The sequence below is a fragment of the Mirounga leonina genome, unplaced genomic scaffold (genome assembly GCF_011800145.1).
Source record: "Mirounga leonina isolate KUSES-001 unplaced genomic scaffold, KU_Mleo_1.0 Mir_357, whole genome shotgun sequence".
Classification (NCBI taxonomy): Eukaryota; Metazoa; Chordata; class Mammalia; order Carnivora; family Phocidae; genus Mirounga; species Mirounga leonina.
The window spans coordinates 4,345,956-4,361,471 of record NW_023270702.1 but is presented as its reverse complement, the minus strand read 5'-3'; positions in this window follow the sequence as shown (position 1 = coordinate 4,361,471).

Genomic DNA, 15,516 nt, shown 5'->3' with positions numbered 1-15,516 from the left:
TTCTTCTTCTTCTTCTTCTTCTTCTTCTTCTTCTTCTTCTTCTTCTTCTTCTTCTTCTTCTTCTTCTTCTTCTTTTTTAAACATATAATGTATTATTTGTTTCAGAGGTACAGGTCTGTGATTCAACAGTCTTACCTTCTTGCCTTTTTATAGTAGAAGAAATCACATGGAATTCTTTCCCAACCATTGGTACCATGGGAACTTAAATATCCCACAACCATAGTTAACAAAACTGTTTATTGATTTCACTAAATAATTACTGAGAAGCTATTTGTACCAAGTACTCCACTAGGGGAGACCAAAAAGATAAGATATCATATCTGACCTCATAGAACTCAGAATCTAACAATGAATACCATGTTGCAAACCACACAGAGACGTAAGCTCTAATACAAACTTTCAAAAAATGCTTTGGGAGGATCATTCAAAGTATGCTTAATTCTGGCTGGTACTGGGTGGGGAGTATCAAGGAAAATGTGCCACAAATGATATTTAAACTAAGCCTATGGAAAGGTTTTCCTGGGAAAATAACTGGAGTGGGAGAAAAAGTGTTTCAGCTAAAGAGGACCTTTACAGTGTCATAAAGATACAAGAGAGTGTAATCATCCTCAAGGACATGTTAAAGGTTCAGGGAAGATTCGATGGAGCACACAAAGGATGAGATTGAAGGAAGCTGAGTTTAGAGAACTTTTTTTCTGGTGTTGATACAATAAATGGCCTGGTTTAAGCAGGACAGTATCTGATCAGATTTGATTTATCCAAAACTTTGCTAATGGATGCATTGGAAGGAAGAGGACTGGAGTCTAAGACACCGGCAAGGAAGCTGTTTCAATAGGTCAAGTGAATTATAATTCAAGTAGGAACTAAGGCTAGAAAGCTAAATCTAAAAACACGTTTGAGGGGCGCCTGGGTGGCTCAGTTGGTTAAGTGTCTCCCTTCGGCTCAGGTCATGATCCTGGGGTCCTGGGATCGAGCCCCATATTAGGCTCCCTACTCGGCGGGCATTCTGTTTCTCCCTCAGCCACCCTCTGCTTGTGCCTATGTTCTCTCTCTCAAATAAATAAACAAGTAAAATCTAAAAAAGATAAAAATTTAAAAAAATGTTTGAAGTAGAATGTGTAGAACTGTTGACCCATTGGATATGGATGTTGAAGAAAAAAGAAGAACCTAGAATTCTTTCTCTGTTTATGAGTTTTCATCAGCAGAGGCAAATAGAAAGAGAAGGGGGGTTAGCAGATGGGCAGAGGGAGTGAAGTTCAGTGAGTTACAGGGATGCATGTAATAGGCTCGGCATATGTGAGAGACAGTCAGACAATGTCTTGTAGACAGTTTCATGCGAGGTTTTAGAACTCAAGCAAAGGTCTGGAATGGAAATAAAAGATTTGGGAGGTTTGGAATGTGGGTAATAAATGGGATTTAGATATCAGATAAGGAAGCTCAGGCGTAAATAGAGTGAAAAGAAACAAAGAATAATGAGATAATCTGGGAAACACCAACTTGAAGGAGTACGTAGAACAAGAGGAATCATGAAGAAAGCAAGAGGGAACAAACAGAGGTGGAAGGACAATGAAGAGGCATTGAAGTTTTTGAAGCCAAAGAAAGCAAGAGAGTGAAGGAGAATGTAAACTCTCCAAGAACACCCCAGACTAAAAATATTCATTGAGTTTGGTTAGTAGGAGGTCATGAGTGACCTTTGCCAAAGCAAGTTTAGTGTAATGTTGAGGCCAGAAGCCAAATTGTAGAAGCTGGGGAGTTAATGGGTGCTGGGGGCCATGCAGAAGTAGAACCTATGAATTTGTGCCTTTTTTTTTTTTTTTTTTGGTCCAGAGAGAATTTGATAGAGAGATTAGAGAGATGGGATACAGTCGTAACAAGAGGGAGCACTTTTGGGGAAGGTATTGGAACATATTTATGGGTTGAAGGGAAAGAATGAGACTAACATTTTAGAAGAGAAATTTAACACAGCAAGATCTCACAGATGCTGGAGAGTTGAATTAGTTTGAGAGGAGAAAGACTTCCAATGAGGCCAACCTTCCACCCTACAGAGGGATGGAGGTGACTCAAGCAGCCACTGTGGTGGGCCTGTTCTCTGGGATTTTATACTTTTTAATGTTTAGGGTGAATGTAACTTAGCACATACATCGAACAAGTATGGGTTTGCCCTGGACTATGAGACATTTGGGTATCAAAATATTTCATAACCATAGTCAAATTATGGTAAAACCATGGTTTGTATGGGTTGCTTTTTGAATTTTTACCCTCCCTCCAGAGAATAAGAGCTAGTCAGGTGATTGGAGAAAAGTCAGAGGCTCTATGGTACTGACCAGTTTAGATGAGTTCTCAAAATTATCTGGTATTTATCAAGACTGAACCAGAGTTCCAGACCTGGAGGTTTGCCCAACTGTACATCCTATCTGGTTTATGCTTTTTCCAATAGGCACGTAACTCAGGATCAGATGGTACAGATACCAGGTCATACGCATATTGATAATATTATAAACTTGCCATCAAGCTAAGCCAAATTAAACATATTAGAAATGAAAAGTTTAGATGGAAGCTGATGTTTTCAGGATTCCAGGATGTGGCTCTTCCAGATCAGCGTGCTAACTTGATGAGGGAGAGCAGCTCACATTTCAGGAAGGAAAGCAGCCACATTGTCCTGACAAACACATCAATCCCTCCATGCAGGTTCTGTGCCTTGTAGAACACCCCCCACCCCCAACTCACCCCCACCAAAGACACTCATCTGACTCATTGTAAAAATACACTCAGGGTTTGGATGTTGCCCTTCTGATGATATCCATAGCCTTTTCTGCGGACCGTGGTAATTATTCTGTAAGTACGTTGCTTCTGAATTCCCTTTAATGCACAGTTCTTTGCTCCTTTCTGTCGATGTCCTCTTTTGCTTTTGAGCCATTTCCTGTCTCTCCCCTCTCAGTATTCATCAGAGTTTTAGACACCTCAATAATTATTCCTTCTAATCTCTTCCTTTCTAATGAACATAAAGCTTATTTCCCACTCTTTCTTCATAGTTAAAAACATTGATACCACTTACCATTTTGTTGCCGTTTCTGGACTTTTCCAAGTCTTCGATATTTTTTCTTGTAATAATATACTTGAAATCTTGCACGCTACTTCAATGGCCTAACGTATTGTGATTAGTGTCCTTTGCTAGTTTTTATCAGATATCTAGTTTTATGTCACTCTCTGTTTTGCCTGTTTTAGATGACATTGAAGCAATGATTTCAAATTTCTGCTTCCTTTTGGCTCTACATCTCTCTCTTGGTCCATGTAAACTGTCTCAGTCTGTTTGGGCTGCTATGACAAAAAATAGCATAGACTGCATGGCTTAAACAATAAATAGTTATTTCTCACAGTTCTAGAGGCTGAGAAGTCCAAGAGCAAGGTACTGGTAGCCCAAGAGCTGACTTCCTGGTTCATAGTCTTTTGGCTGTGTCCTCATATGGCAGAAGGGACAAGGAAGCTCAGTGGGGTCTCTTTTATTAGGGCACTCATCCCAATCTGACAGCTCCATCCTCATCATCTAATCATGCTCCAGAGGCCCCCACCTCCTAATACCATCACATTGGGGGTTAGGATTTCAAGTATGAATTTGGGGGCCACACTTTAATCCATAAGATATACTTAATGGCTTGTGAGCATTTGGGGCTTTACTGTCTGTAGCTTTTACATGCATTTACTTCTCTGTCTGTATTAACACATTTTTAGGCTGAACTCATACCTCAATCATTCATATCCTCATTTGTAGAATGTTTGAGCAGTCAATTGTTCCAGACTCAGTAAAAAGTCAATATGCCATATGTATTCCATTTGTTTTTCTCTTACATAGCCATCTCCCTCTCTTAGGTCCCAGCCTATAAATTAAAAAAAAAAAAAAAAAAAAAAAAAAAAAGGACTTTACTTATCAAAGTATAGGATGTAAGAGAAAATGTCAAAGTTCTTCTAAAGAGAATTTATGGCTGGAGTCCATTATATCAATGTTTTTTTCAAAGTGAAATGTTGTCTCTTAATCCATTCCTCTTTACCCACTAAGCTTAGAGACACCATCTACTCTTGTTTCTTCTACCCTCAACTTATTGTCATCTAAGCCAACACCTAGCTGCAGAGCTAGATTGTGGGGCAGATCTCTAACTGTACCAGAGGGCAACTTGGCATAGTTAGGGTTCTCTCAGTCCCTCTATCCTTCCATCCCACTGAGTTTAACATACACTGAGAGACTTAGACTTGGCCAAAGGCTAAGGAATTGACCTGGCTGGAGCAGAAACCCCATATTTTCATGGCCTGTACACAGCAGTTAACCCCCAAACAGACTTACTTCCCATTAAAAGTAACATGTATCACGCTCACCTTTCTGTCTAGGAAAGGAAGTTTTATGTGGGGCTTTTCCACTTGCACATTTGATAAAACCAAACTCTCTGAGAGACAGTACCATTTTGCCTTTGTCTCATTTGGGTGAGACAGGGAAGGAAAGAGGTCCAACAAAGGAATATTCTGGGAAGAAAGTCTATTCCCTAATAGTTCCAGTTTATATATAGAACCTCAAGAACCTCATGAATTTTAAAAAGGATTTAATTTGGAAGTATGTACATATTTTATCTTCCAGAGATGTGGTGGCGTCTTTATGCAAAAACTTAAATAAGAGGATACTTTTAGGGCAGTAGCTGTAGTGATTTACTGAAATTATGTCTTTCATACTGCAGCAAGCCTCCACAACAAAAAGGATTGAAATGGCCGCAGGAAGACTATGGCAGAAGAAGTAATCTGCCCAGTTAGCAAAGGGGACAGTGAAGGGTTGGTAGTGTTAACTCACAAGATAGAGAGTGGTTGGAGTAGTTGAGGGAAGTTTTCTACTGCTGTCCAGAGGAATTCTAAGAAGTCCATTGTGGGAAGAGAGGAGGAGCCCTTCCTATGTAAGACAGGCCTGCAGGAAGAATAGAAAGGGACAGAAGAGGAGATGACACTTGCAGCAGTCTGTCCGGGATGCCAAGATACAACATCTGGAGAAGGATTCTCCTGGGTTAGAGTCCAGGCTGTGGTGGCAGTCTTTGCATGGGACGGTGACTAATGTAGCAGCAGCAGGCACACCTAAGAAAGAGGATGGTAAAGGAGCTGAATTATAGTCTGTACTCATTCATTTTCCCCTAACTGGTTCCTGGGGAAATACTATTACTTGTGTAGTTCTGAACAGAAACTTATTCAGGTCAATTTAACAAATACTCATTTGGCCCTCTCTCTATATCCAACACTTTGTTAGATGCTGGAAATACAAAGGCACAGTACACGGTTCTGCCTTCAAGTTGTATTTTAGGATGTTTTTTGCTCATGTGAGGAGATCATTGCTTTTTGTGAGGTGATGTAGAAGCCCTCACACAAATGGTCCCTGACTAATTAAAATGACAAGTTTATACAAGTTGCTGGTGAGGTGCCATGCATTCTATTTCCTGTCCAAACATCACAGATGGTGATTGCATGTAACAGAATATATTCAACCTGGTTAAACCCTTAGAGAAACTTGAGACCACAGGCATGCATATTCTGCTTCCTGAACTCGTTGTCCCTTTAAAGAATATATAACTGCCTGCCGGGGTGTAGTACAAAAATGAAGAGTAAGGCTGTTTGATTCAGGGCTTTCAAATGATTTACTTATGCCTGGGAAGCATTCAAGTTCAAAGGGTATGGAGACAAAACAATTAGAATTATGGTGGCATAAACAGAGACAGTGTCAAGTTTGTGACAAAAACTGGTGGAAATAAAAACCGTCATAGCTAAAGTGAAAATCTTGCTTTAGAAAATACTGAAATATCTGTCATGTTTCTGACCACCCTCCTGTATTTCTACTACAGTGAGGTTTTGTGTGTGTGTGTGTGTGTGTGCTTTGCTTCCTCGCCCCACAAAGAGAAAAGAACACACTCAAGGACATAGAACCCTGTATTGGAGCCAGGGTTTGAGCTCAGATATTTTTGGCTCCTAATTCTCTGCTGAGTCCATTAGACTGTGTCTCCTCTTAGTTCTATTATTTGATTTTCTCTTTCCTGTGTGTTTACATACTCAAAGTGATAAAATACATTTTTGTTCTTATGTTACTAATGCAGTAGATGTATTTTTCAATTTTGCTGAACTACAACACTCTTAACATGGCAAATAACTGCTTTCAACAAAATGTTTTCAAGGCATGCCTTGAAATGGGAGTTAAAAATAGGAATGCAAATGCTAATAACAGTATTGATAAAAGAAACTCTGGCTTCAAAAGTGAGAAATTCAATTAGAAAAAAAAAAAGCAAAAGTATTTGAGGAAAATACAATGTATGAAAGTTTTAATGGAAAATTCAGTTCCATGGCATTATTACAAATTAGATAAAGTTTTCCACAACATAGTTACTTGCGGGTCAGCTAAAATAATAAGAATGGGTTCTGAGACTGGCAATTCTCATCAGCTCTCTGGAGGTTACATCTTGGAACTTTGATATTTGTAAATAATGAAAAAACAGGAAGACTAAGTCAAGGATTTACCCACCGGACCCAGCGTGATAGCTTAATGTTTGGACACTCATACCAATCATAAACTTTATCTCCCTACATCTCAAAGAGGTTAATGCCTCATTGACTATGTATTTTAAAATAATCTAACACACAAGTGCTTAGGTACTTAGACAAAGACTTTATTATATGAAAGTACTGTATTTTTTTTATATAGTCTTCCCCAAAGGAACTCCAAGCACTTATCAGACTGCCTGTCACTAATTTTCACAACATCTTTGTGATGGAGCAAAAAATCATCTGTTCATTGTTATCATCAACATTTTTAGATAATATACACTTAAGACTCTGTAAAACTTAAGAAAGCCGCTGTGTCCATTTTCATGGAGGTTATAACCTAGGAAAAACTGATAAGATCAGCCTCACAGATGTCAAAATCATTTCTTTAGCAATAAAGAATTAAATGCCCTCTAGAGCCAGATATTCTGTGTTCTCCCTCCTTAATAGATTTCAGTTAATAACTGAAATCTTAATATTTTATGTTTTTATATAAAGCTGCTTACTCTGATATTTTCTCAATGGACAGAGTTCAATCCATCACTAAACTTTGTGAAAAGGGCCTGAAGTTTTTTTTTTTTTTCCCCTGAAGACCTTGAATAAGTGGGAAATTGGCATATGAGATAGAAGTTTTAATATAGCCTGATCATTTGCCATAGTTGGGCAATTTAGGATAAAGACTAGCCTTTTAAATACATATGAATATGTGGAATTATTTTATATGCTACTTATAAATAAGACATATTTATATTAAAAAGAGTTGGTTAGGATTAGCTCTTAAGCCAGCCTTTTAAATAGTGTATATTCTGGAACATTAGTTACATAAGATGCTCTTGAAATAAAAGGCCAATAAGTTTGATAAACTCTTCATTATTATTCCCTCTTGGATAGTAACCATACAGAGTCATATACTAAAAATTCTGAGACATCTTAAAGTACAGAAACATGTTTTAACCTTATAAAAACTGCCCGAACTTATTTTAATGCCAAATCATTTTTCATGTAGCATCCATAAGGAGAAAACATTGGGAAAATAACCTGAATTCATTTCATCTGAGTATTTAACAAGTATGATGCATTCCCTCTATATGAGGGAACAAGGGGAGATGTATGTATAAGCCATGGAACTTGAACTCAACACAATCATAATCTAGAAGAGATATTGTATGATGTTTATGATGTAAAAAACTTAGAAGTTTGTGTAAAATTGGAAATGCTAAGTTTCAAATTACTAAAACAGGCAAGAACATGTCTTAGAAGTTAAGAGAGAGGATTTTATAGAAAGTTGGTGCCATCGACTGAATGTTTGTGTTCCCCTAAATATGTATGTTGAAACCTAATCCCCAATACGTTGGTACTTGGAGGTGCGGCCTTTGGGAGGTGAATAGATCATAAGAGCAGAGCACTCATGAATGCAATTAGAACCCTTATAAAAGACCCCAGATAGCACCCTGGACTCTTCTACCATGTGAGGACACAAAGATAAGACAGCCATCCAAGACCCAGGCTCTTAACAGACACTTAATCCACCAGCATCTTGATCTTGGACTTTCTAGCCTCCAAAATCATGAGGGATAGAGAGTATTTTGTTATTTGTAAGCCACCCAATCTTGGTGGATTGTAAACATGTTACAGCAGCCCTGATGGACTAAGAGAATTGGCTCCAACAGAAAGGAGCCAGCCAGTCAGATTGTGTGGGGCATGGTGTGGAGGAGAGAGTGGGAAAATCAGCATGACATTCCATCTTACAAGGATGATCAAAGAACACCTGATTGACTGTATGTACTCTTAGTGATAACAGGTTAAGGAAAACAGGCCTTATTCCCCATTCACTAGGCTTAGATCTATCAGTATATCCTTAGACTTCACCTCACAGACTCCAGGGTGGCCACTGCCACCGCAGTTGCTTACCATAGAAAGGCAGCCTCAGGCTCTGTTCATTTCCTTTTAGATTCCTCACTTCTCTATCCCGGCCACCCACCAGGTGTGCAGCATTGGAGCAGGAATACATACCATATATTGAAATACTTAAAATAGCAAAGTTGGAAAACTATTAAGCGTAATATGTTTTATCTTCCTACATTGACAAGTATGCCTTCTCAGGCCAAAGCTGCAAGGCCAGGTTCACATTTAGCATTCTTGTGGTAGGCAGACTTCTAAAAGTAGCCTTTATCAGTCACTGAATTATGTCCCTTCCAAATTCATATGTTGAAGTTCTAACCCCCCAGTACCTCAGAATGTGACTATATTTGGAGATAGTGTCTTTAAAGAGATAATTAAGTTTAAAAGGATATCGTTGGAGTGGGCCCTAATCCAATATGATTGGCATTCTTATAAGAAAAAAAAATAGGACACAGCATGTACAAAGGGAAGAAGATGGGAAGACACAGGGAGAGGTCGATCATCTAGCAGTCAGTGAAGAGGCCTCCAAAGAAACCAATCCTGCTGACACCTTGACCCCAAATTTTGAGCCTCCAGAACTGTGAGAAAATAAATTTCTGTTGCTTAAGCCACCCAGTCTGTGGGACTTTGGTTTGGCAGCCTTAGCAAACCAATTAATACAGCTTCCAAACGCATCCGGCCCTAATCCCCAGAACCTGTAAATATGATGAGATATTGCTCATTAGGTAATTTTGCATGGCAAAACTGACCTTAAAATAGGGCTTTTATCCAGATTTTCTTGGTGGGCCAAAGTTATCATACGAGCCATTAAAGACACAGAGCTTTTTCTATATACTAGCTGAAGAGAAAGTCAGAAAGATGAAGACTCCATGAACTGTTGCTGGTCTGAAGATGAAGGTGCCATATGAGCAGAAATGCAGGTGGCCTTCAGAAGATAAGGGAATGGCCCCTGGATGATGGTTACAAGGGAATGGTGACTCAGTCCTACAACTATGGGGAACTGAATTCTGCCAAAACCTAGCTGACCCTGGAAGAAGATTCTTCTCCAAATCCTCCATAATACGCTAGCCCAGCCAGCACCATATCTTTGGCCTTATGAGACCTTAAGCAGAGAACTTATCTGAGCCCATTTGGATTTCTGACCTACAGAACTGTGAGATAATAAATTGGTGGTGTTTGAAGTTGGTAAGTTTGTGGTAATTTGTTTATGCAGCAATAGAAAACTAGTACCATACCCTTAGAGTTTATCTCAGAAAAAGACAGTAGGGGGCCTACAGCCTATATCCCTTCTCTTCCTACCCTTAACCCCATCCTTCACTATGACTTCTGGGACACTTAACCACACATGTTCCAACTTTATCTATACCCTCTGTAAACATTTATTCCTTGGCCACTCTTTGGACCTTAGACATGCACAGATTTGCTTCATGACTCCTTATTAGGAAGATGGACTCAGGAAAGAGGCTCACACAGGTAGGCCCTAGGCAGGTATCTGGAATGTAGTTCAGATTAGGGAACAAAAACTCTTGATGGGTAACTGCTCTGGTCTAAATTGCTTGTCAGAGGTAGAGGGTGGGGGATTGGAGGGAGCCATGATCAAGGGAGGGTGCAATGGGGCCTCTAAATACAGCATCCAGGATTGGGCTCCTCTTTTTTTTTTTTAGGCTTTTTTTTTATTATTATGTTATGTTAATCACCATACATTACATCATTAGTTTTTGATGTAGTGTTCCATGATTCATTGTTTGCATATAACACCCAGTGCTCCATGCAGTACATGCCCTCTTTAATATGACTGGGCTCCTCTTAACAGGGTCTAGTCATTATACAACCTCTAGTTAGTGCTTTTGAAAACTCAAAAAAGGCAAGTTCCTATACAAAATTGGTTAAGAAACTTCATTGTAAGGGAAAGCTAATTAAGTTTTTTTTTTTTCTTTTAAGTCAGAGGAATAATATAATAAAAATGGAGTTTGAATTTTCTTTGATTCAAAGTTAGGTATAAATTGGATTTGAAGTAGAAAAGATTGAAAAAATTACCAGATGAGGATGCACTGCAGCAATCTGGACACAAGGTGAGGAGCACTCAGATGCAGCTAGTAACAATGGAAATAAGTAAAACAACAACAACAAACAGTGCCAATATATTTTGTAGTATTATTGTATTTGAAATTTGCTAGTATTTGTAACTGAAGATGTTTTGTATGCAGTTAATGCTATGAAATGGATTCAAGAAAGAATCAACATGGATAGAAAGAGGAACTTTGCTATAATTAGCATTATGGGGATACCTGAAACTATTAGAATATAAGATTTTGTGGGGGGGATGGTCCAAGGGATGAGGATGAACCTTAGAGAACTATGAAAGATCAAGAAAATCTGGAGACAGAGAAGAGAGAAAAGGTGTATACAGAATGGGACACTTTTCCAGAGGTCCCTGCTGAGATGGACCTGAGGAAAAGAAAGGGTGAGCCTCTGAGTCAGGTGAACATCCTCTCTCTGTTTCCATGATCTGCTTCTCTCTTGCATTTCTTGACTCTGAACCAAACTTCCGATTCTCTCCATGGTATTCTGACTTTGGGTTTATAACTATGTTTGGATTTTCTGGGTCTCTGAGCTCATTCCTGTTTACTGACTCTGCTCCTTCACAGGTATGTCCTAGACTCTGTGTTCCTGATATCATATGTACCCTCATTTCTACTTCATTAGAACTGATTGAGTTGGAAGGCTCAAGACATTTTATCCAGCACTGGTTGGTCCTCAAGGTTAAATGCAGCAAGAGGGAGAAAGAGATTAGGGAAAGGAGTTAGAGAGTAGGTAGTTATCACTGACCTTGAAAAAAAAACATCTTTTGCTGGAAAAATTAAAAGAAAATCAATTGATGAATCAATCACCTAACCTTAGTCCTACCACTTTGTAGTATTGATTTTTTAGGGAATTTTAAGAATGTCCAATCTGAAAATTAATGTGGTGCTCATTATTTGCAGGAAGAAGGTAAGGCCAGAGTTCAGGGAGTTTGTCATTACATTTCTCATTTCTGTCCTCTCAGAATGTCAGAAATGACCTCAATTTTATTGATCTGACAGGGTCAGAAATAAAATATTGTATGAACACTTAGCTGAAGATGCTATATAAACTATGAGGATTCCTGTAATCAGGATCTCAGTCATATGTGATGCACAGTCATCCAATGCACACATACTTACTGAGTCTTACTCTATATTGTGGATTATTCTATATGCTGAGTTTAGAGTGGTAACAAGAATACAAATCCTGTCCTCAAGGAGTTTACATTTTAGGGACGTGGTGCAAAGTTAAACATAAAAACAAATAATACGCTTTCAAACACAGAAATCACCTATCTTATAATTTTAAAGATAAACTGTTTTTTCATGTGTTCTCCAAATTAATTCTAATGGTACCATTTTTGAATCCTAACTATACGAAAACATTCCCATGAATTTTGAATCTAGCCTGCTAACTGGATCTTTGTTAGATGTTGCTTATTTGCTTCCCAGCAACTCTAGTATGCCCTTGACTTATGCAGTAACCAAATCAGAGAACTGGGAATAATTACAGACTCCTTTCTTAGCAAGGAAATCTATTGTTCTATATCTTGTCACCTGTCATTTTTACCTCTTTAATATATCTAGAATCTTCCTCATCTAATCCAATCCCATGGTTACGTAACTAAATGGCATTATTTATTGCTTTGAATTATTTAAATTGTCTACCTAGTGGTCTGTTTGCCTTCCAATTTGTGTGAGTCTCTCCAATTTGTACCTTACCAGAATGACCTTAAAGCTTCAGTATGGTCATGCCATTCCTCATTTAATATTGTTCAAAGGTATCTCATTAACCAAAAATAAGGTATAAACACCCTCCCTTGGCTTACACAGCTTTTTGTGACCTGGCCTCTTTTCGGCCCACCAGGCTCAATTCTACCACTTTCCTTCCCACCCGCTCTGATCCAGATGTGCTAGTGATCCTAAGACTTTGGAAAGAACATAGATTTTAGAGACCCTTTTGGACTTGACTCCAAGGAAGGCTGACATACAGTAGTTTACTCTAAGCTTTCTTATGTTCAGTTTTGCCTTAAATAAATGTACTACTACCTACTTTATAAGATTGTTAAGGGAACCAAATAAGATATTGTATGTTAATTTGATAGTTATGTAACCTGTTCAATTAAATATCGAACACACAGTAAATACATCCCCCTCTGTGTGACATATTCTTTCTCCAATGTTTACCTGTTCATAAAATAGGCTTTAATTCTCTCTCTCTCTCTTTTTTTTTTTTTTTCAGAATTTAGCACAGGCATAAACTTCTCAGAGACACTTTTCTTAAACTGACGAGAATGAAATTCTGAATTTGTTAGAACTGGAGTTTATCTTAGTTCCATTATGTTCTATTTGTATAACTTTCAACTAGCAATGGTTTCTCAGATCTTCAGTTTTCTCATTTGTGCAATGAGGATGAAAATCCCTATCTTGTGAGTTTCTATGAGTATTATTTTTGAAAAGGACAAATAAATCTGCCCCTTCTTTCCCAACACACAAATGTTCTCTCATGTTCATGTTTTTTTCTCCGTCTCTTTGGTGTTTCTATGTTTTCAATATTAACAGAAAGCTGGTCCTATTTTTCTAAATTATAGGTTTATTATTTGTCCCTTTAAACTTTCCTTCAAGGCCACTGCCAATGAGCCTGTGTCATTTAAAGATTTTATTTATTTATTTGAGAGAGAGAGAATGAGAGAGAGCAAGCACATGAGAGGGGGGAGGGTCAGAGGGAGAAGCAGACTCCCTGCCGAGCAGGGAGCCCGATGCGGGACTCTATCCTGGGACTCCAGGATCATGACCTGAGCCTAAGGCAGTCGCTTAACCAACTGAGCCACCCAGGCGCCCGAGCCTGTGTCATTTAAATTATTCCTTTCTATACTCATTTCAGAAATGGAAGGCCTTTCTTTGTGTTTCATAGAATCAGGGCATGACTCATGTGTATTTATTTGCTCATGTTTATCAAGTATAAATGCATGATGCTGCATAAAACCTGCACCTTAAGAGCCCACTATCCATGGATATACCATATACAGTAGACAGAATCAGGTTGTCTGGTTTTGTGTTGGGTATTGGTAAATGAAGTACAAGTCCTTTGGGATATTTGGGGTGAGAAACACCTCATTTTCTCAAAAAAGACATCAATTATTTAGTGTGGTAGAAGAGGTTCTTTTAAGGAAAACCAGCCAGCACTGAAAAAGACACATGGTCATGAGCAGAAAAAATTTTAAATAGGTACCTTTTAAAAAATTACTACATGGTTATTTCTATAAAGTGCACAAAATATGCACGGATCATTACTTTTTCAATAATAATGAACATAATGGCATACTGTGAGATTTCCAATCTGTGGTGTTTAAACATTTTTTCTTTTTATTATCCTTTTCAACATTGCAAATATATTCCTTTGCAAGCCTCTCCTGACAAAACTTCAAAAGTCTCTGCACAACCAGGTTATTTGAATAAAACTAGTTGAGTGATCATATCAGAAGATGAACAGAATTGATAGCAATGGCTTTCTGGATTTTTAATAATCAGAGGAATGCTTATACTGCCTGGTGCAGGCATTTCTTATAATGCTTAACAATTGGTCATTAAATGAAATCTACAGTGGGCAACCTATAGTCTTATTTCCATCTCTCTTTTTCTTTCTAAACATAATCATCTTCAATCAGCTCTTATTCCCATGGACTTTTCAAATTGTGTAGAAGTGCTTCCTTTATTGATATAATACGGGATACCTCATCTTTATCCCTCACACCCAGGTTGAGATGTCTCTGTAACTTACAAATTGGTAGGTATTATACTAGCAACCAATTGTTGGTAGGTTGTTTTGTCTTGCATAGCCTTATACAAGGTTTAGCTTTCTTTCAAAAGATTTTCAAACTGTTTGGACCAGGCTGAATGATTTCTTGAATGAGTTGAGTCATCTTGGGCTGTTTCACACACACACACACACACACACACACACACTCCTGAAAGAGATGAGTCACCAAGAAGAGCGAACCTTGAGCACAGACTGAAGCCCTGCCAATGTAAATATCAAACCAAATAAATCAGTGTTTCCTTTACCTGGGTTGCCTATAGACTAAGGAAGAATGAGCTACACATTAACAGAAGCCCGCAAATCTCACTGAACAGAGTAGAGAGAAGCTCCATGGATGGGGAGATCCTGACACAGTCAATCAAATTGTTCAGGATTGGAAAAGCTGAGAGAAGCTAAGAGAGAGAAAATGCCGTAAAAATGCGTCAAGTTAATTTCACGCTTTTCCACCTTCAACTTTTGCACAAATTAAATTTAATGCTCCTCAGCCTGAGTGGTCTGCATGCAAAATGGTACCACAGTGGTTGGGGCTGATGGAGATAAAAAAGGTTTGGTGTTATTTACAAAATAATAAGAAAATATTTGTGATCATGTGTAGCTAGCTTCGCAGTAATTAAAATGTCCTCTCCACCTCTCCTTAAATGTACTGAAACTCTTGAAATTCATACATTAACATTAAACCATTCCTTGATATGAGATATCAAATTAAAGTAACCAACTATTTCAAGGTCCCAATTTCAATCTCAGCATAAAAGGGAGAGATTTTGCTCATTAGATGATTATCTTTGGCACTTTCCTATTCCAATGCTTTAAAACCCAAATGAAACCCAACTTTGGTGACCATTTCAATATAAATGTTAGAATAAAACTCCACAGGACAGGAAGATGTGGTGTGTGTATGACCTATACTATATGTTAACTACACTTATTGTGGTGATCATTTTGCAATATATACAGATATTGAATCATTATATTGTATACTTGAAAGTAATATAATGTTATATGTCAATTATACCTCTTTAAAGAAAAATAATAAAGCTCCACAGGACAGGGAAATGTGATGTATTCATGGCCTGAACTGTATCTGAAGAATAGACTTCCTTCCTTTCTTCTTTCCTTCTTTTTTTCTTTCTTCTTTCTTTCTTTCTTTCTTTCTTTCTTTCTTTCTTTCTTTCTTTC